The sequence below is a fragment of the Mirounga leonina genome, unplaced genomic scaffold, assembly GCF_011800145.1.
Source record: "Mirounga leonina isolate KUSES-001 unplaced genomic scaffold, KU_Mleo_1.0 Mir_53, whole genome shotgun sequence".
NCBI classification, from domain to species: Eukaryota; Metazoa; Chordata; class Mammalia; order Carnivora; family Phocidae; genus Mirounga; species Mirounga leonina.
This window is the reverse complement of record NW_023270807.1, coordinates 93,743,003-93,766,215: the sequence shown is the minus strand read 5'-3', so window position 1 is coordinate 93,766,215 and position 23,213 is coordinate 93,743,003. Positions and strand designations below refer to the sequence as shown.

The 23,213-nt window shown below is 38.9% G+C and overlaps 1 pseudogene; it reads left to right on the top strand.

Moving 5' to 3' along the window:
* Positions 1 to 3,472: 3,472 nt before the first annotated feature.
* On the top strand, positions 3,473 to 3,927 carry LOC118001380 (annotated as a pseudogene).
* Positions 3,928 to 23,213: the final 19,286 nt, after the last annotated feature.

Here is a 23,213-nt window from a genome sequence, read left to right as displayed (position 1 = left end):
AACCACTTGAGAGTAAATTGCATACATTATGGCCCTTAAACTCTAAACACTTCAATGTGTATTTCCCCAAAAAATGCTATACCCTTATGTGAGGGTCAATTTGATGTGTCAACTTGACTTGGTCATGCAGTACCCAGATATTTGGTCAAACATTATTTTGGGTGTGTCTGGGAGGGTGTTTTTGGATGAGATTAACATTTAAATCTGTAGACCTGGTAAAGCAGATTGCCTTCCCCAATGTGAATGGGCTTCATCCAATCAGCTGAAAGCATGTATAAAATAAAAACTCTGACCTTCTCCAAGTAAGAGAGCATTATTCCTGCCTGATAGCTTTTGAACTGAAACATCAGTGTTCTTCCTGCTTTCAGATTCAAACTGAAACTTTGCTTCTTCTTGGGTCTTAAGCCTGCTGACCTTGGGTTTGGAACTACACATTAGCTCTCCTGGTTCTCCGGCTTGCTGACTCACCCTGCAGATCTTGGGATTTGTAGTCTCCATAATTATGTGAGCCAATTCCTTATTATCCATTCATCCATCCATCCATCTATCATCTATGTATGTATGTATGCATCTATCTATGTATGTATGTATGCATCTATCTATCTATCTATCTATCCATCCATCTATATCCTATTGATTCTGTTTCTCTGGAGAACCTTGACTAATATGCTTTACATAATGACAAAGAAGTTATCAACCTAAGTAAAATTTATTATTAATATAGTACTTTTATCCAGAATACCATCTGTTTTCCAATTATATCAGTTGAGTCAGTAATGTCCTTTCTAGCATTTTTTTTTTTCTCTTCCAGTACAGGATACAGTCTAGGATCATATATTGAATTTGGTTTTCAAGTCTTACCCTTTTATTCTGGAACAATTTCCCAGCTCTTTTTCCTTTTTATGATTATTGACAGTTTGAAGCATTCAGTCTCCCACGTCTCAACCGTCCCTGCCCTGCCCACACCATTTTAATAGATCAATCCCCATTTTGGGTTTGTCTAACATTTTCTCATGATTAGATTCAGGCTATGCATTCTTGGCAGAAATAACATAGAACTGATGTTTGTCCTTCTCAGGATATCCCATCTGGAGACATGCAATGTCCATCTGCCCATCCTTTGTGATAATAATTTTAATCACTCAGTCATGGTGTTATCCAGTGTGTCCACTGTATAGTTACTATTTTCTCCTTGCTACTAATAAACAATTATGCAGATATCCTGGTTCTTACCAAAATTTACTCCCTAGATTTAACATTTCTTGATGATCCTTGCCTGAATTCTTCTTTACTGTGATACCTACCAAATGATGATTTTCCATATTCAATACTCACCCCACATTTACTGTAAGCAAGTAAACATGCTACTGTAAGCAAGAGCCTTCCCTTCTTCTTCACCCTTTATTTCATTTTATTATGGGTGTGGAACTGTAGTTTTCTACTTTTTAATGGCTTATGATTAATTACTACCCTTAATTAACTTATTTCTCAAATTGTCCCAGTGGGAGCTCCTTCAAGCCATTCCCTGTGTCCTTGTGACAAGTCCTCCTCATTTTGGGGGGGCATTTCCTTAAGTTTTTGACAAAAAGGTATAGGTTCACAACCTTCTCACACAATCTTCTCAGGAGCTTTCCTGACGTAATCTGAATCCAGCCCCCATATGCAGAGGGCTGGTATAGACCAAAGAAAAAGGCAGGCCACTCCAAATTGGTAGGTGGCAATTTTAATAACAGCAAAGAAAACTTATATATGAGGCTTATCTTGGGCAGCAGCAAAATGAATTTATTCCCACACCTGCCTTCCAAATCTTGAGAGGCCCTAATGGCTCAGTCACGTATACTGTGCAGGTACTTTCAACATCACATCGTCATCTTTAGGCTGTGTCCTTGGAGCAGCCTCTGGGAGTGGGAAAGGCAAGCTGAACTCACATTCCAGGGACAGGGGAAGGGCTGAGGAGCCTTGGGGTGCCGAGATTTAGCTCACAAGTCAATTGGTGGTCTTATCTTTTTGACCATGTTCCTCAACAAAAGCAATTTTTCAGTATCTTATTGTATTTAGCTTACCCAGCCTAGAAAACTGTCATTTCTCTGAGGATCTCTGATTCCTTTTAGTGGAGATGGTGTCAGAAGTCAAGATCTGGGGGCTGCATTCATTTTGTTACTGAGAGTGTCATTGCTCCAAGGTTCTTTCAGCAGACAGAGGTAGGAAATGTACACGCATGTGTACATATGTGTGTCTATATTATATCTGCATGTGGATGAATACATATACTGAAACATTTACACATTTTAGAAATCCTGACTGCACATCAATACCTCCAATTCCAATCCATCCTCTCAAGGTACTCTCTTGCCTTCCACAATGTCAGAATAGGATGTTGAAAGATCTTTCTTGGCTACTCTGTAGACAATGTACTCTAGGGTGGACAAGTGTGGAAGCTGGGATGCCAGTTGGGAGATATTGTAGCACATCAAGGAACAAGGGATGGTGACTTGGACAAGAGTGACAATGGTGGAAGTCATTAGGAATGGTCACACTTTTATTTTTAAGGTTTAGATTATATGGTAAGGACAAGATATGCTGTGTGAGAAAAAGAGAGAGACCATATATTACTTCTAGAGATTTAATCTGAGCACTGGGTCTGACTCAATTGGCAGAATTTTCAGTAGAATTGATTTGACACTTAAAAAAAAAAAGAACCCCTTTTCAGTAGGATCCACTTAAGATGTGGAAGTGAGCACATGTTCAAGACGACCAATGAAGTCTCCACAAACCCAGATTCTTTCATTAGGAAAATATTTAAAAGTCAAACACTTACATACTTCCTTTACCCACCTCAGGGAAGTATTTGGGATACACAAATCCGAGAGGGGAAGCTGTGCAGCCTAGGAAAATATACGGACATGCTTAATATGAACAAGTTCTGGGAGCCAAGTAAGAAAATGAGCCTGCTGGGCCGCCTAGGTGGCTCAGTCATTAAGCATCTGCCTTTGGCTCAGGTCATGATCCCAGAGTCTTGGGATCAAGCCGCATATCAGGCTTCCTGCTCAGCGGGGAGCCTGCTTCTTCCTCTCCGACTCCCCCTGCTTGTGTTCCCTCTCTCGCGTTCTCTCTCTTTGTCAAATAAATAAAATAAAATCTTTAAAAAAAGAAAATGAGCCTGTTTTCCAAGCATTCCTTTATTTTATTTTTTAAAATTTATTTTATTGCAGTAAGAACATTTAACATGAGATCTACCCACCTTCTTAACAAATCTAAGTGTACAATACAGTACAGTTGCCCAAAGGTACAAGGCTGTACAGTAGATCTCTGAGTAATTCCCTAACATCAAAACACATTCAACGTACATTCCAAAGAAATTGCAAAGAAAGCAGGAATTACGTTGCCCACTGTTCCAATCGTTATACACCTTTTGTATCACGATCACAGTGGAACAAAAAGACCCACTGTCCATCAAGAATATAACTACTTTCCCTTTCTGATGGCAGAGTCTGGAGAAGATGCACAGAAATGGAATCTTGCAAGGGGAAGGAAAAGAAGGAAGAGCAGGTCATCAGCCTTGGACCTCACATAGCTGAAGGAGAAAATGTGTTTGGTGGCTGCCACATCTTTGCATCCTTCAATGACACTTTTGTCCATGTCACCAATCTTTCTGGTAAGGAAACCATCTGCCGGGTGACTGGAAGGTTGACCAAGATGAGTCCTCTCTCTACGCTGCCATGTGGGCTGCCCAGGATATAGCCCAGAGATGCAAGGAGCTGGGCATCATTGCCCTCCACATCAAACTCCGGCCACAGGAGGAAATAGAACCAAGACCCCTGGACCTGGAACCCGGTCATCCACTCAGGAATGAAGATCAGGTAGATGGAGGATGTCAACCTCATCCCCTCCAATAGCACACTCAGGAAAGGGGGTCAACCGTGGTAGCCATCTATGAACAGGATTCCTCAAATTATTGTTTTCTGTGAATAAATTGCCTTTGTGTAAGAAAAAAAAAAGAATATGACTGCTTTCATTTCTTTATGTTTCCCTCAGCCCATGTTAACAGACATACAATTTCTACACTGAAGCCATCATGCACACTTTATGATGTATTTAACTTTTATTTCCTGCTTTATTTCTATTGAGCATTATAAGAGAAGCATTTAAATGTTTCTGACTATTACCTGTTTGGGATTACCCATATCATCTTTTTATAATGTAGATATTCGCTTTTGTCCCCCCCCCCCCCATGTCCCCCCACCCCCGCAGAAACTTCCAAACAAAAAAAAAGCTTCCAGAATGCAGACTTCACAACTCTTATTATCATGCTTTACCTTATGGCTTACAACCTACCTTACTTCAGGATGGGAACGTGTTTCAAGTCACATAAAGAAAAACGGTTAATAATTTATCTACTGATTCATTTGATCCTTTAACCAGACCCCAGGATGTCAAATCTAAGCCCACTTTCATATGCAGACCTACCAAACACAGTTTGATCTGCTTCCTTTACTATGGACATTGCTCTCATGAACGAAATTCCACAGCAATGGCTGGATAGGCACTTGGGTATAAGTTTATCTAAACATATACACAATAGCCTATCTCAAACCCAGAGAGGAATCTCAGCTATCCATGTTTTCCAGGTCCAGACAGACAGTTCCAGTGGGTGATGACACCTGAGGAACAGCTTCCTATCTGTTCAGTCTAGGACTGCATACTCCGTATCTCATGCAAAATTCCAAAGCTCTATCTGAAAATTCTGAGCACTGCAGAGCTTTCCTTATCTCTGAGAGCCCAGGGGCCTGTGGAACCAGCACTTCCTGCATTACGGGAATAGGAAACACAGCGAATATGATTTATTGAAGATGTTTCATACTATACTTGTGCGTCACCAAACCCCACACTGTCTGCATGGATGTTGATCTCTGCTTATGGAAACATTAAAGTCTACATTGTACTCGCCCAGAAAATGTAAAGGAAGATTCTTTAGGTGTGGAATAGATGCTGATATTTTGATCTTCAGTCACTTGAGAAACCTGATTGGGCTAGACTGATAGGAGGAGGAAGTTGAGGCAAAGGAAACGACACAGAACTTAAAGCCAATTGTTTTAAAACTGCAACGTCTGTGGGAATGTGATTTCATACTCATTTTCCCATTACAGCTTTGTTTGCTGCATACTCGCCTCATCGCCCCTCCCCAGGAGATGATATGTTTACAACTTTATGGACCAAGAGGTTTTAACATTTATTTTAAGAGAATGTTATTAAACAGATCAAAATTTGAACCTCTAAGTCTAAAATATCATACACATATGGGAATAAAAAAATACAATTCTTATACTGGAGAAAGGGGGCTGCATTTTGCACCTCACAGCCACTTTTTCTTGGCATTTTGTTAGCAATTTCCTGGTAGCAATTCTCAGTGAGGTGTTACCTGGAATTCTGCCAAATCAGTCTTATGCAATTTGTTACAATGACTGTAGGTCACAATCTTTAACTGTTGGCAGGTGTTCTGGGCTTGCCCTCACTTGAGGAGCCCCAGTTAATCCAGTTTGGTACAATTCTTTTTTGTTTAGTTCTTGTAGATCCTTTTATATACTCTCTGAACCAGAAAAATTAGCTATCATGAGCTTACACACTCAAATCTCCATGCTGCTTAGAGGGTCGATTTTCAAGATCTGAGGGAATCTTCTGAGAGCTCTTCACATATCTCTGGCTATTCTCAAAAAAAATTTCAGTGTATTTGTGAAAATAAAAGGAATGTCATAGATAGCAACATACTGTCAAGGGGTACCTGACTGCTTTGTAACTGTATGTATTAGTCAGCTTGGGTTGCTATAACAAATATCATAGACTGAGCAACTTAAAACAACAGATGTTTATTTCTTACACTTCTAGAGGCTGCAAAATCTAAGCTCAAGGTGCCGGCCTATTCTGTTCCCAGTGAGATCCCTCTTCCTGGCCGACAGAAGGCCACTTTGACAAAAGAATATCTGTCATCTGGAAAGATAACCACCTTAAGCAGTTACGATTTCAAGAATTCAAGAGCAACAGAACATTTATTGCTCTTGGCTGGAAAGGTGTTGGGTGTTTCCCTGACATGCAGGGTATTCATTTAAAGCCCAGTGTCAAAAGATAGCTTATACTGCAAAAGCTGTTTGTGACGCAAACACTAGGGACAGACTGGCCCTTGAGGTACCTTTCAGAGTTGTGTCTGCTCAAGTTTTAAGAGTGGAGAACCAGGAGAAAAAGATGATTGTTCTAATCATCTGGGGCTTCTGGTTCTCCCTTCTGTTCATCTATCCCCTTCCACTAAATTGACTATGCATTCTTGGATTCTGTCATGACTTCACCCTTTGGTGACCGACTCTGCCTTCCTGGCTATCAAGTGGCCTCTCACTGCAGGGCTGTCTCTTCACTCCAGAGAGGATGCCCCTCCAGGCTCCAACTGGCCTTATGTTCACCACCCACTGTGTTTGGAGATTAAGAACAGAAAAGAAAACACACACACACAAAGATATATTACTTGTCCAGTGTTCCCAATATTCCTGAGGTGGTTGTATTGTGATATCCCAGTTCCTTTAGATTTTCATTATAACTGAGCCCACCTGATTTTCCTCCAGTCACCAAATAAACATTAAGTGGGCAATCCCACTTCCTTCTAGTTTTATCAGACTGCCTGCCCCACTCTTCCATGATAATGCTAACTATGGTAAATGACTAGGTTATCTGTTCTTTTGTACTTGTCTTTTATGATTAACATTTATCTTGAGCAAGTGCTAACTTTTCTGTAAAGGGCTTTTCTCCCAGCATGGTTACAGGCTCGTGTATTGAGGAGAAATAAAGAAGTTATATTACATCTCTTTTGAAAAGGTTTTAATTTTTATTAATATCCAGATAATGTAACCAGCTCACTTCCCCAGGTCCCTCTCCTTCCGATTAGAGGACTATTGAATTCAAGTGGTAATATATAAAAGAAAGAATGGGTATGGCCAGGCTCACAAAAACAAGTGATTACCTGGAATAACCTAGAAATGCTCAGTAAACTTCCATGCACTATGTGCATGGCACAGCAGAATTTATTATTCAAAACTCATTCCTGTCTTGCCGTCTAACCAGAGTCCCTTAAACTTTCACACACAGGAATGTCTTTTTCATGATTAAAAAAATCTTAGATCTGTATTAAAGGGAAATGTTGACTGAGAAAATATCTGAAATATTTGAAAATATCATAACATCAATTCAACATTTTAAGATGCAATTGGATTTTATCAGTGGTCAAATCATCTAGATACATTTCAATATTGATAGCACATATGTGTGAGAAACTTATTCAGGCTACAGACAAAGCTTTTGTGACACACATAGTAGGCAACTGAAAAATATTGCAGAGGTTGTCTTTATTACTCTTGCCATATTTGTCTTATTCAGACAAATTATTTACTATTAATTTGCAAAATAATAAAATTCATAAACACATGTAAGTCACACACAAACATCCTGAGGTTTATGCCCCCTTTTGTTTTCATATTTATTTCAACACTTATCTGATGGCCTGTAGTATAATTGTATGGCTTCAGTGGCCCCTGGAATATTTAACAAAAGGCTCCATAATTGGTGAAGCTTTCAAGTTTGTTTTCTAGAAATTGTTCGATCAATGATGAGTGTCTGAGATACAAAAAGGTCTAGGACAGTGGTTCTCAAATATTCTTTTTGCCCTAGAGCCCTTCCTACAAAACCAGTCTTAGTTAGAAGCCCCAGTGTAAACTATATTGTTGTGGAGGTGTGCTCATTGAAGAAATGTCTAGAAGTCTCCCTGCTCCCTTCTCCCTTAGAAATCTCTGGAGAACATCAAAGAAACTCTGGTGCCCTGAGGTGCATAATTTGAAAACATCAACCCTTCCAGCAGGAGTCTGGCCATTCTAGTTCTGCTAACTCTGGTTAAGTGATGTCTGGCAAATCCCTTTTCTAGTTTTAAATGTTCTCATCTTTTATGAGAGGAGTTAGAGCCAGATCTGTTAAGACCTTTTCTGTTCTGAATTATAAACTCCCTCACTTGTGTCTTAATACTTTTACTTTCTTTCAACTTTCTTTCCAGTTTCTAAGAGGCCGAGCTTCTCTTCAAAATAGGGCCTGTCCCCGGTGAGACAATGTCTCTGTGTATTCCCAGGAGAGGTGGGCACCCAGGAGGCTGAGTGGCTGTACAGTCTGTGGTTGTTGTAGGAGGAAGTCACTGAGAATGAGCCTAACTGCTGGAGAATCTACCCCATGAAAGCCAGAAGCCAGGCTGGAGTCCTGGGAAGGAGGGAAGCCACATCAGAGGTGTACTTCAAGGTCGTGAATGGAGAACCAGTGCTGGAGAGCTTGGGTCTCAGCTGGAATGAGCCTTCAATTCCTCAATCTTTCCTATATTCAGAACTTTCCCTAACCAAGGAGAAAATGTTCTGGTACCTGTGAACAACCAACCAAGTACAAGAACATAAAGCTCTGTCCTTTGAGGAGCTGCCTGGTAGCTGAATTCTTACCTATAATAATAGTAATAGTAATTTTAATATGTTCTATGTGCCAACCACTACCCATAGGTTCTTCACATGTATTCACTCTTTAAACCTCACTGCAAGCCCTTGCTGTACTTGTGATTTTTATTCTCAGTTTATAGATGAAGAAACAGATATGCAGAGGCTAAGTAGCTCCCTAAAGTCACAATGCTAGTAAGCATAGAGCTCTAATTCAAACCCAGGCCTATCTTATTTGCTCTCTTCTCTCTCTTCTGATCCAAGAAGCTGACATTATCTCTTTACCCCATATCTACAGATGGGGCTCTCTGATGCTTTTGTTAGACTCCAATCAGTTATAAATCCTTCCTATTTTATTTATTTATTTATTTATTTATTTATTTATTTATTTATTTAGATTTTATTTATTTATTTGACAGAGAGATAGAGAGAGAGAACAAGTAGGCAGAGAGGCAGGCAGAGGGAGAGGGAGAAGCAGGCTCCCCGCCGAGCAGGGAGCCCGATGCGGGGCTCGATCCCAGGACCCCGGGATCACAACCTGAGCCGAAGGCAGCCTCTTAACCGACTGAGCCACCCAGGCGCCCCTCCTTCCTATTTTTAATCCGTAAAATGCAGTGTTGGAGATAATAAGCCATGGTTAAAAAGGGGAAGTCTGAAGCCCTAAGGCCTGAGTTAAAATCCTGTGTAATCTAGGGCAAAAAGAGTATTTGAGAATATTTAATCCTCTCTGCCTCAGTTTTCTCATCAGTAAAGGGAGGTTAAGAATGAGACTTACCTCAAATGGTTATTTGATTTTGAAATTAAATAAGACAAAATATGAGAATCTGTTACAATAGTGTTTGAGTGTGTAACATGCACCCAGTGAATATTAAGTATTATTACTTCTTGCTTATAAGAAACTTATCCTGCACTGCCTATGTTGTTCAGCTATATTTATAATGTCTGTGCCTATGGTTGTGTCTGTACCAGTAGGGACTGGCAAGGCCAGGGTCACTCTCTCAGTTCACATTGTCACGTGAAACATTAAATTCATTAAACATAATCATTAAAACGCTGTGTGGGTGATTGTCTTAGTCTATTCAGGATGCTATAACAAAAATACTATAGACTGGGTGGCTTAAACAACACGCATTTATTTCTCATAGTTCTGGACACTGAGAAGTCTAAGATCATGGTGCTGACAGATTTGATGTCTGGTGAGAACCTGCTTCCTGGTTGTCTTACCTGCTGTCTTACCACTGCTTCCTCACATGGCAAAAGGGGCAAGGGAGATCCTGGGGGTCCCTTTCATGAGGGCACTGATTCCATCCTTGAGGGCTCCACTCTCATGACCTAATCACCTCCCAAAGACTCTGCCTCCAAATACATCACACTGGGGGTTGGGTTTTAACATATGAATTTGGTGGTGGTGGTGGGGGGGGGACACAAACATTCAGTCTATGGCAATGATGATGGTGATTATGATACATTCTTTTGGGAGTTTATGGCCTGAATTTGTCCCTCTGAGACCATAAGGGAGGTGGTCGTAGAATGGGACTCTTCATGCCACAACTAGTCTTCACTTATCTCCCTATGAAAGAGGGAAATAAAGATTCATGAAAACACTGCATTACAACAACCCATCCTGCACTCTTAGGAAAAATGGAACTGTTGTATTGAATTCAACAGATTTCTTCTCATCAAGAAAAAAACTTCATTTTCCTGCTAAAAGTGAGTTTGGAGGCCCTTTTTCTTCCACAGCAGAACCCAATATGTTCAATTTCAGCAGCTACAGTTGGTTTACTTGAAACTTGTAGAATTATTTTCTACAGCAAAACTCATTTCAGCCTTTGTTTTCATTTCACTTCCAGGCTTATCACAAGGAAAAAAAAAAGACACCTTTAAATAACCATATTATTATTGCTCTTTTTGTTAATAGAAATAACAAGAACACCACTCAACAAACGAAATATTTTTCACATTCACTTTTCTTGATATTCATGATAATCCTGTGGGGAAAGTAAAATAAATCCATCAGAAAACTCACTTTGTTTTCTCAGCACTCCAAGGTATTATATCTTTATTTTAGGTTCTTTGCAGTAATGTGTATTGATGGTCATCAATGACATTTTGCTGAGATCTTCCTGTTTTTGGACATTTGACCTTTGAATCTCTCTGTCCTCTCACTCTCACTGGAATTGTCTTAATTAAAACTGTCTTGTGTTTTGTGTCTTACAACAGCCTCAAATAGGCCATTTTAGCGCAAGTCAAAACCAATTGTCACTCATTGCTGTCAAAATCCCACTCAGCCTTCCAAGATTGAGATTCGATCTTATATTCTCCAAGAAGTTTCTCAAATACCACCATCAGAATTAATGTCCTTGCCACCAAACCCTCATTGTCTTTTACTTACAGCTCTTCTCGTGATAATATGCAGTACATCTTGCTTGAATAATATCTGTGAATATACTTGTCTCCTCAACTGTCAGTAAGACCTTTGAGGGCAAAAGCTCTGATTTATTCAGGTGTGCAATTGCTCAGCCCCAGCCTGGACCTTCCACTTGGTAGCATTGTACTATTGAAAGAATGAAAATTTCATAGCACTGAAGTGCTCTGAGACAGTCTATTAAATTTTATCAATATCAGCTACTCTTATTGTATAATGCTAACAACATTTATTCAATGTTAGTTCTTCAGAAAATACAATTTTTATTTATTTGTGTGTTTTATATTAAGGTCACTTTAATTGATCAAGTAACAGAAACTCTTCCTTGCCCACAATTTCAGGTTGGGACCTACAGAAACCTACTTGTAGAACAAATATAGAATTCAAACTGTCCCTGACCTTCAGACAGATGTTTAGAAGAAAACAGGGAAGTTGAATCTGAATTGGGACAATTTCATTCACGGACCTCCTCAAATTAACCAAGCTGTGGTTAATTTGCAGAGTTCTGAAAGGTCATACTTGGAGAGAATTGAGTTTTGAAAAATGGGGTCAATGATAAGAGGATAATGTGATTCCAATTTTTCAGGATGAAGAGAAGTCTGTCTTTTAAAACTGTGCTTTGGAGAGCATCAGTTTTGTCGTAAAGTTATATACAGGAAACTTCAAGAGAAACTGACTTTAACAAAACCAAAATTAAATATTGCTTGATAACTGGCAAGGTAAAATTATGTGATATTTGGAAGAGAAACTTATCAGGAAGAAATCTTAAGGCTCTGTTTGATATCTACAATTGGATGCCTATGAGACAACTTTCATATAGTGTGCCCTTGTTAAGTGAAAAAAAAAAAGAGCATATATAGTGATTTTTCTTTTATACATGACAAAAGAGGAAAGAGTAGTGAAATAAGAATATATATATTCTCTCATATATGTGTACTTGCTCATTTATAAAAAAAAAATTAACCAATAACTATAATGGTTAATTCCAAGGATTCATGAGAATGAAGCAGAGGGGACTGGAATAGGGGTGAGATTTCTCTGTTGGTTTTGATCTTTATACTATGTAAATATTATACATGATCAAAAAATAAAATTTAATTAAAAATGGTGAAGTAAGAGCAAATCCTAAAATTAAATAAAAACAACAGAAAAATAAACTTAACTATATATCAAATTTATAGCAAAATCACAGAAAAAATTAAAATCTAAATAATTTTGAACGCAGTACTCTGGTTGTATATCTTGTATGGGAGGTATTTTAAAGACAAGAATAATTGCAAAAAAAATCCTAAATTTTACTTAATAAGTTTGTTATTAAGTTAGTGGCGTTGGTAGAATAATTACGAAATTATTTCTATGTGTATGGAGCAAATGACTAAATACATGGATGTGTTGGGAACTAGGGTTCTAGCTGTACTAAAAAAGAGAGAGATATATGGCATGAGGGGAGGTGAGGAGAATACTGTTGGGCTTGAAATTCAAGATATCAGTACGACATAATGATTTAAAAAGTTACAGATGGAATGACACCACAGTATAAATGAGCAAATGTAGCACCCGTATTTCATTGTCTAAAGACCATTGTCTACTAAAGATTTGGAGTGCCTTGAAGAAATGGCTGATTCTGAGTTCAGGACTGGAAAAACACAAGATGATCATAGAACATCTGGTTGTGTTAGAAAGCAAAAAGGTAATCAAATACTGACGAGAACTTGCCAAGAAGATAAAGAGGACTTTTCCTTTCATCAGTGATAGAGTAACAGACACCTAATTTACCTTCTTATCTTAAATAACGAGAAACCTGGGATATACATTTATCCTGAGATATATACTCCCGTGAAAAGGAAACAAAGTTAGACCTACAAATGAACCAGCCTAATGCTTGAAGGAAATTTCTAGGCTGCAGCATAGGAAGGGGGACTCCACCAGGGGCTGGGAGTCTCATTAAATTGAAGAGAAAAAAATTTATAATTCAAGGAGGCCAAGGCAGCCAAAATTTTTATGGCAAAATACTGGAAAAGAGGAAACTGAGTTCCAAAGATTTGGAGAGGCTGAAGCAGAGTACTGTATTGTACGTGCTTTGGAAGAAAATACTCCAGATCAAAGAAAGGACTACTGGAAAGTAGCAGGCTGAAGAATTCCTAGAGTCAAATGGGGCTAGGAATAATTTGTGTTTCCACCAGACAGGGGAGAAGGACTCCATAACACACGGGACATTGGATAGAATTCTCAGAAAGATACCATCTTTGTAGTGTGAATAAATTTGCACTAGACAAAAAGTTGTTCTTGCTCTGTACCAACAAAACTTAATCCAAATAGCGTGATGAATGAAATTAATTCCAAGTGCATGCCAGAACAAGTTCTAAAAATAGTTACAGGAATACAACAAAATACGGTACTGACAACCTAAAAATCTCAAAGTCCAGCATTAAATAAGAAATGACTAACCATATGAAGAAGTAGTACAATATAACCCATGTCTATGAAAAAAGTCAGTCAATAAAAATTTACCTCCAAATGACTGAGATGTTCAAATTGGCAAAAACATTAAAATTGCTATTATAAATATGCTTGATATTCATCAGAAGGTAAGGGAAAACATGAAGATAATTAGCAGAAATCCCAGAGATGAAAAATATAATATCTGAAATGAAAAATATACTAGATGGTATTAACAGCAGTTAACTGAAGAAGAAAATGTCAGTGAACTTGAAACATAGAAATAGGTGCTAATAATGAACCACAGAGAAAAAAAACTAAAGAAGGAAGAGAAGAAGAAAGTGAAAGACAAGAAAGGGGAGGAGGAAGGAGGTGGGAGAAGAGGAAGAGGAAAAAGAAGAACAACAACAAAACAAATATGAGAACAACAAAGCTCCAAGAGCTATTTAGCAATAGCAAGCAATATATATACATGGAATTGAACTCTGAGGAGGAAGAAAAAATATCTGAAAAATCATGGCCAAAATGTCCAATATATATATATATATATAATACATATATTAAATTAAATTATAATATATATGTCCTATATTATATATAAATTATATGTATAATTGTATTATAATTATATATACTTGTATAGTTAAATCCACAGATCAAGAAGCGCAGTGAACCCCAAACATGATAAACTTAAAAGAAAACCATACTATATCACATCATAATCCCATTGTTGAAACTAGTGCTAAAAAAAAATTTAAAGCAACTAAAAATAAAATGAAACATTATTAATAGAGAAACAAACAGAAGAATTATAGCAGTTTCCTTGTCAGAAACTATACAAGTTAAAAGACAAAGAAATGACATCTTTAAAATACTGAAAGAAAAAAATCTAAAATTCTATAGCCAACAAATATATCTTTCAAAAAAGAAGCAACATGAAGATGTTTTTGACAATGAAAATCCAAGCAGACCTGCTTAGGAAAATAAAGAAAATTCTTTAAGTAGATGCAAAGTACCAGAAGATGTTTAGATCTACACAAAGGAATGGAAAGGGATAGAAAATGATGTATATGTGGGTAAATAAAAGAAAAGCTTTCTCATTTTTAATTGCTTTAAATGTAATTGACTTCTTAAAGCAAACATAACAATTGCTGTTTAATAATACATACAGAAGTAAATTGTAGGATAATAATAGCACAAAGGACTGGAGGGGAGATAGGGAAACATATTGTTGTAAAGTTCTTAAACTATTTGTAAGGCAATACAATATTTGAAAGTAGATGGGATCAGTTAGATATGCACATTATAAACTCTATGCAACCACTAAAAACAAAACAGACAAATAGATAAAAAATTTTTAGGAGCCCCTTGGAGGGAACTTCCACTGATCACATTCTTGGCAAATTTGAACACCAACAGAATAATGACAGTACGAGCTCATTGATTTTAAAAAAATCTACCAGTTCATAGTGATGCTCAAAAAGGGAGAAAGAGAAATAGAGGGGAAGAAAGAAAAAAAGGAAAGTTGTTTTTACAAAAGAAGGCCAATTAAGTACATGCAGAAGAAATGACAGACTTAAAAAAACTTATTTAGCAAAGCTAAATAAATAAATGATAAATGAATACATGGTTCATGGAAGAATAATTAATGGATTGCAAAACCACTGGATGAAATTTTTTTGAGGGACTAAATATTCATACAGTTTTAAATTTTTACCCCATCAAATATTATTTATTAATTACAAAGAGAAGTCCCTTTTGAATAAAGAACTCTGACAGAAATTACCTTAAACAAGTAATCAAATTTGGTATTCCCTACTAATGGGACTACTATGTGCCATTTGATGAGATGCAGTGAGAAGTATACATCAACTTTGAAGTATTCTTGCCAAATATTTTTAATATGAATCTAATCATGAGGAAATAATAGAACAAATTCAGAATGTAGGACGTTCTCCAAAACGATTGTCCTGAGTTACTAAAAAATGTTAATGTCAAGAGAGACAGCAAAAATGAAATTTTTAAAAATCCAAGGGAGTTGTCCTATATTAAAGGGGACTAAAGAGACATGACGCTCAGATGCAATGTGGGAACCCTGACTGGGAAACTGAGGCTTTTTAAGTACAAACAAGCGTCATGAGGTAGTGAGAGGCAGAAACAGGAGACCTAGCTGGTTGTGTTCATTTCCAAAGCCTGGACTCAACTTTTTGTCAGTATTTATGGGTTTTTACAAGCCCCCAGGTTTAGCTTATTAAAAGTTAGAGAAGAGTTTTGAACATCAGTTTTCCAGAAGTGCCATTTTCACAATTCACCCTTCATCTCATCAGTCGGCCACAAAAAAAAACCAAAAAACAAAAAACCCCAAAAAACCCAGGTGTACCAAATTTCAAGGAGCATGTTTATCTTAGACCACAAAAGTGACAGGTGATTTACTCCATCCTAAAAAGAAATTACAAATAAATAGAGACACTCTTTAAACCTAAAGATAGATCTAGAATATGGAGTCTAGCTCTTCCCTTCCAGGATTCCAATCATAGGCACCTTCTTTTTGGATACCAGGAAGGAAGTGAGTTAATGTGAAGCCAAGAAGGGTAATAACACAGAAGTAGAACATTTAATAGGAACAAAATGTGTCTGTAACCCCTGTCTCCATATTTAGCTCAGCTACCATCCATCATTTGCAAGGAAAGCATGAAAAGCATCATGTTTGTGTTGAAAGGAGGAAAATGTGAGTGGCATACTTGGTAGCAAGACTTGGAAGTGGGAGGCAGTGAGGAGCTATATATTATACCTGGAACGCAGGCGTACTCATGCCAGCTTCAGAAATGGACTGAGAATAAGAAAGAGCTAAAATTCTAACAGAATCTGGAGCCTTTTGAAGTGTGAATGAATGAAATGAGATGTGTGAACATGCACAGACCCGTCCTTCTGTTCATCCTAGGAAGCTCCCAGCCTGCAGATGCCCAGATACCCGAAGAGGAAAAGACCTTCTGGATGAGGACACGCTGTGGGTTTCCCTGTCAGAATGGTGTGGGGCACTAAGGATGTGTGTCAGCTTCCTCTCTGGCCAGTTTTAGATCTCTCAAGTGATTGGGCTTCCTTGGGTCCATGATGGAGCAGCCTGTGCTGTCAGGGACATCTTCAGACGTTCACTGGCACATTCATAGTGTGGATGTATCTGTGAAACACATTTGGCTCTTTGTCTCCTCTTGATGGTTGCCTGCCGTTCTCAGCATTACTGAGGGTGCTCTGAAAAGCTGGAGCGGGCAGCCTGCGAGCTTTTCCTGTGGGAGCTTCATTTGGACGAAATCTCCCTTTAGAATTTCATTTCCCAGAGGATCCAAATTGGAAGCCAAGTTGTTAGATGCAAAATCGTCCCGGTTTTCCAACTGGGCATTCTGAAGGCTTCTGATGAGAAGTGGTGCACAGAGCATAGATACAGCATATGGAGAACAAAGGCTCTGCATGTTCAGCAAATGGGAACCTTCAATTCTTACATGTTCAATGAGTGATCCAAATATTAATAATCGTGTTTCTTCATGAAATTCAGTGCCCTTAATTCTTGCTTTATGTATCACTCCTTTAATATAATTATTACTTTATTCATTTCTTAAGGCATCGAAGATAGTGCTTTTTAATTTTGTATGTTGCACTGTAACTCTTCTCAAATTCGGGTATCCCCCACTTTCCAAAAGTTCATGTTACACCACTAACTTTTACAGAAGACCTAAACAGCACCTGTTTCTGCTAACCAAAAGGAATCTGAAGAGGAGTTTTGCTTTTATTTTTTATTTTTTATTTTTTCAAAGATTTTATTTGTTTATTTGACAGAGAGAGACACAGTGAGAGAGGGAACACAAACAGGGGGAGTGGGAGAGGGAGAAGCAGGCTCCCCGCTGCGCAGGGGGCCCGATGTGGGGCTTGATACCAGGACCCTGGGATCACGACCCAAGCCGAAGGCAGGCACTTAACAACTGAGCCACCCAGGCGCCCTGGAGTTTTGCTTTTACAAAAAAAGGTGAAAAGCAAAAATAATGTTCAGAGTTTGTGTTGCAGGGAGCTGTTTTAGTGGCAGAGTGCACCGAACAGTGAGAACGGCTCTTCCAAGCTCCCTCCCCTGAAACTGCACTCAGCATCTCAGCAGCAAGCCATCATGGCTTTCAACTGGGTCTATGACCATTTGTGCTTTACCTCAATTTATTTTGTGCATCCGTTAGCAAGATGTGACCAAAGGTATCTGAAAAACCTAAGAAAGGTTATGTTTTGGGTCTGGGAATGCTCAAAAATGTTCCCATATAAATTACTTCTTGGCCTTATACCATTACCTTCATACCATTTCAACTTATGAAAAGTTTCCTAAGAATGCTCCACTTTTGCATAGCGAGGGAAGCCTGTAATTTTCTTTGCGCTCCAGTTGTTTTTCTATTCTGATTTCTAGCTGCAGAAATGCCAAACGCTCCCATTCCCATTGTGCCCTCCTTAGAGATCATTTTATTTTCGGAATGTGGAAATGGACACTTGGCCTTAGTTCCACGTACATTATTAGTGAGCTGGGATCAGACTTCATGATTCCTGATTCCTGGAATTATTATCATCCCATTGTCCCACCTGCCTTTGACAAGCTCTAATTCCCCAAGCCTCTCACACACACGGTAAAGAATAGGTCCTCAGCAAGCTCCTGCTAAGTGAAAACATGGATATCAAGGATTTAATAATATTTATAGGAGGTTGGACGTATTTCCAGTTCCCCTCCCTCAGAACTGGGGCAGAACTGTGGGCTGTCAAAGCATCTATTGGGGGAGTGGGGCATGAGAGATCTACCAGAAGACTGAGCACTTCCAGCCCGAATGGAGTCAGACTACCAGGACAAAAACTTTGTTGCAGTATTGCTTGTACAGTTCTGGGCTCTGCTTAGAAGCTAAGCAGGCAAGGGGAATGTTGCCTTGCTTGCTGAAAGGGTGGGCAGTTTGGAGGCTGTGAGCAGATGATGAGCAGAAACCTCTAAGCAGAGATGGGGCAGCAGCACTTGAACATTCACCAGAGCTAGCAGGGGTATTGGGAGTTTCTTTGGGCTATTGAAACTACTGTGAGCAGCCATATCTTTGGAAAATGCAAGGGTTAAAAATGAATTCAGTTAAGAGGGAAAATCTATTATCAGAAGGGTATCCATTCCCTTTACAGGTGGACAGAGGCTGTGAGAAGGATTCCATTAGGGCCTCATAAAAACCAGTAGTATGTGGAAAGTTCTCTTGTTTACCTGTGGTGGAGAAAAATATGTATATACTCAATGAGATGTTTGGTTGTTTATGGAAGATGGGAGGTAGAGGTAGAATTTCCTAGAAGTGGAGGCAGGAGTACTGAGTGAGGACTGGTGGTTGCGCATCAGGCAGAGTTCTAGAGGCACGTTTACCACAAGAGAGAGATGCACTGGGATAGTGAGGCATCTAGGGTGGTGACATGGTAGCCACATGCTCTGTAAGTGGGGTTCTATAAGTGACGCAGGTCACTCAGCACTGAGGAGGTTTGCTTGGACAGTGAGTCACCTTGGCTCTTTGGGGCATAGTAACTTCTCATTACCTCTCATACCTCCTTCCTTCATCTTTTGGGTTCTTTTGAGCCCTCTGACTTAGTGGCTCTTGTCTTTGGTGGTATATTAAAATCATCTGGGACATTAAAAAAATAATAATGTTAGTCCTCTCTGCAGAAATTCTTGATTCTTCTAGCGTTGAGCCTGGGTGTCATTATGCTTAAGGCTCCTCAAGTGATTCTAATATGCATCCATGATTGCCAACAAAAATAAAGATCTAAAACCCAGGGGAATCCTTCACAGTTTGATTCTGCAGGCCTGTGTGTGTGTGTGTGTGTGTGTGTATACACAAAAGATTCTGATCAGTAAGACCCTTCCAGTAGACTTTAACAGCTTTCTTCACTAGAATGATCTTGATAAGATGCAGTTGAAATTCTACTCACAAGCCTTGCCACCATCCTATGAGCACTCCTAACAAATAACAGATATGTAGAAAACTCCAAATTCTGGTAATTTATAAGGTGCATCTTCATTATGTTCCTGGTGGGAAACTTCTTATAAGGGTTATTTAGGATTTATACTGCCTCTTTATGCTATGAAATGTAGGTGTGAGTTACCAAACATATCTAGAAAGAATTTTCCTCAGCCCAAGAGTTCAAACTTTTGCTTTCTCTCTGATTTTCCTGAGATTTCTTGGGACACGTTATAGAATGGGACATTCCACTCCCACACTTTTGTTTGCCATTTCAACCCTAGATTACCATCAAGACATATCCTGATCATTAACACATGCAACAAACACACAGTATTGTTTCTCTTCCCTTTCTCCCTGCTGTGTGGTGCATAGAAAATGCACAGTTGGGGAATCAAGCAACCTCAGTTCTAGTTCCAGCTCTAGCTAAATAGCTATGTGACTGTGTGACAATCTTCATTTCTTCTTGATTTATTCATCTGTAAAAGAAAGGGGATTGAAATAAATATCTGATTTTCAACACCACCCCCCTTTTTAAAGTGAGATCACCCTTTCTTCAAAAGCATGCTTACTACAAAAGTCAATATATAAATCTGATTGTCAGGAAGCTGTACTGATTGTGGGGCTTTGGGGAGACCTGAAGCCCCTTGGGTTTCCTCATTTTCTCCCCTAAACTTGAAGGTTTTCCATAGAACACCTAGGACATAAAGAGGAAGGCTGAAAATATATGTACTCATTAGTTAAGGTCTTTTCTGCTGTATCATCCTCTGAGCACAGATGCACACATATACATATGCACACAGAGTTTGATGGATCAGCCTTAAGAGGTTGTAGATACACTGATACAGTCAGACTAGCAGTGATCAAAACTTGGAAATGATATGCATTCACTGATAGGTATCAAAAGAATGCATTGGGAGTGCATTGTGTCTTCTCCTAGGGACAGCCAGGCAGTGAATGGCCTATTTGGTTTGGTGACAGGTATTCAGTGAGTTGGAGGTTTAACACCTTGCAGCAGGTGACATCCCATTGATGGAGACTTCATGACTGGGAGTCTGGGAACAGGGTCTTGAAGAGAGACCCATGAGGAAACAGACTGGAAACAGCTGGAGTTATTTAGGAATCCATATTTATGAGTATTCACTGCCCAATGGAAGTACTATCCCCTAGTCCTCCCAGATATAGGCTGGTAAAAAACAAGTTATACAAACAAGTTGTATATTCTTTATGACTAGAAATGAAAAGTGGCCTGTCTCTTCATTTCCCCTGCTTCTCCTGATATCTCCATAACTCTAAATGCTTACCTGAGGGACAGCTGCTTAGCTACAAACCAATATATTTGTCTCAAGAAAGATTTCACAGGACTTTCTTTGCCCTGAATGAATGCCTACCCCTAACTCAGCAGGGGTTCCAAAAATTAAAACATTACCTGGGGCTAGATGTCATATCCTTAAAACAGAGAGACTTAACTTTAAGGAGAAAAGCTTGCTGAATCTTACAAATTAGTCTAATATTTCTGGGGTCCTTGTATCCTTGAATGAAGAGGCTCATAGTCTCCCTTCTCTTGCTAAAGAAAGGAGAGGGTTTGACTTTCATGCTATGCTCTGGAAATAAAATTGAAATCCACCACCTTAGGACTTAGGACTTCCAGAACTTTCATATTAATCATGTCTTATAGTTTGCATATGATCTGTGCCATTCACCTGATGAAACCATTGATAACTGGTATCATTCAAATAAATGAGGTATTAGTCATAAGTGTCCGACACAGTGCCTGGCACCCATAAAAACAACAATTAAACAAACCAACAGGCTCGAAGCCTACAAAAACAGTCTAGGAGGCTTGTTTTAGTTAGGGCTGGACTGACTAAGTTGAAGTCAGGAAAAGGCTGGGCTGCAGGAACCAGCAAGATGGTCACTTACAAAAGTAATTTGAAGGGCTTTGACCTTCCAACAGTAGCACTGTCTGGTTTGTCTGCTGTACCCAGAAGCTGGAGTGTCTGGACTCTCACTGTTGAGTGTTGCTGCCACATAGGGTTGGCAGGCATACCATTTTGGTATGCTTTCTGAATAGATGTAATGGTAGGAGGTTAATTAATGATTTTCTACTGGGATATTGGTAGCATTGGACTTCCATCAACCTAGTGGAAGTACTGAGTGGGTCGATATGAGTCAGGTGGGTGTTGCTGGTGAGGGGTGATGAATGATATATGGGAGTGCTGGATAAGGCAGAAGGCAAACTTGGATTAACTCCAGGCTAATTCCTAACAATTGCCTTGGCTCTTAGTCTTCATAATTCACTGAGGGAGGTTATTGTGCTTGATGTTTGGGAAGATACAAAAAAAATGGCAGAGATGACTCCTTCCCTCATGTGGTATATAATTTAGATGAGGAGATGGAACACACATGAAATGATGGGTGAATCATTGGTACATTTTTAAGCATGCAGCCTACAGTGGTACATCTCTTGCCTGATGTCCCATTTTGGTTTAATAGTGGTATCAGCAGAATATTTAGTGAAATAGGATCATAATTTTATCTTGCATGGTGAGAATTCCCTGTTAATATAGAGATGGTGTAGATAGCTGGGAGAGTCTTATTGTCTTCATAGAAAAGACGAAGAGGGTTGTATCCATGTGCCATTTCTTTGTAAAACAATAATGCAGAATGATGTCTTACCCAAACTCAAATCATGGCCCCTTCTGCTCTCTTGACCTCACCTCTCATATGAACTCATAAGAAAGACAAGGTTCAGACCTTGGCTACAGCCCCTGTGAGGCTATAGTGATCATCATGGAGATAATAGTTGCACAAAATGGAGTTTAAAGAGTAGTAGCCTCAGCATGACTTGGGAGCAGGGAGATCATAGAAATGCAAATGACCACACTTCTAATCCTCAGTTCTGAAGGATGTTGCCCACAAACCTGTGTTTTAACAAGATTCTCAGAGGATTCTTACATAAGCCAATGACAGCTGAGGAAATATTACCATAGAAAATAGAGTTGACTGAGAACAGAGCTGACTCTTTGTAGATCAGTCCCTGTATGTAAATTTTTAAAAATTCAATTGAACAATCTTTGCCCCTTAATAGGAATATTTAATCCTTTTATATATAATGTAATAACCAGTTTGTTATAAAATATATATGTGTATGCCAGGAGCTTTTGTGAATTACTTTTTTCTTTATTAAACATTGGCTTTGTTGCTATAAACCTTTGACTGTGCTCCAGAGTTTTGACAAAAGTTGGCTCTGACAGTTTATGCTTCTTTTATGATATTTCTTGGGGGCATGGGAGCTAGGGGCTGCCTACCCTTCTATTTTGCTGACACCACACCCAAGTTATTTTCTTTCACTTCTCTTTTTTAATCAGTGTTACTGTGATGTGCCTAGGTATGTTTTTGTTTTTGTTTTTGTTTTTGTTTTTGTTTTTGTTTGTATGTATCCTCCTTGGTGTTTATAATGCTCCTTGAATCTATGGCTTGATTTTTTTCATTAGTTTTGGAAAATTGTAGGCCATTATACTTACAGATTTTTTTTTCTTCCCCATTATCACTCTCTCCTTGCCTCTGGCATTTCAATTGTGCATATTAAGCCTTTCTTCTATGCCTACACGTCTCTCATGTTCTGTGTTAGTCAACGTTCTACAGAGAAACAGAACCAATACAATATGTATGGATGTACTGGCAGATTTGTTTTAAGGAATTGGCTCATGCAATTATGGAGGCTGGCAAGTCCAAAATCTGTAGGGTAAGCCAGCATTCTGGAGACCCAAAGAATTGATGTTGTAGTTCAAGTCTGAAAGCCATCCACTGGCAGAATTCCTTCTTGCTGAGGGGAGGCCAGTCTAT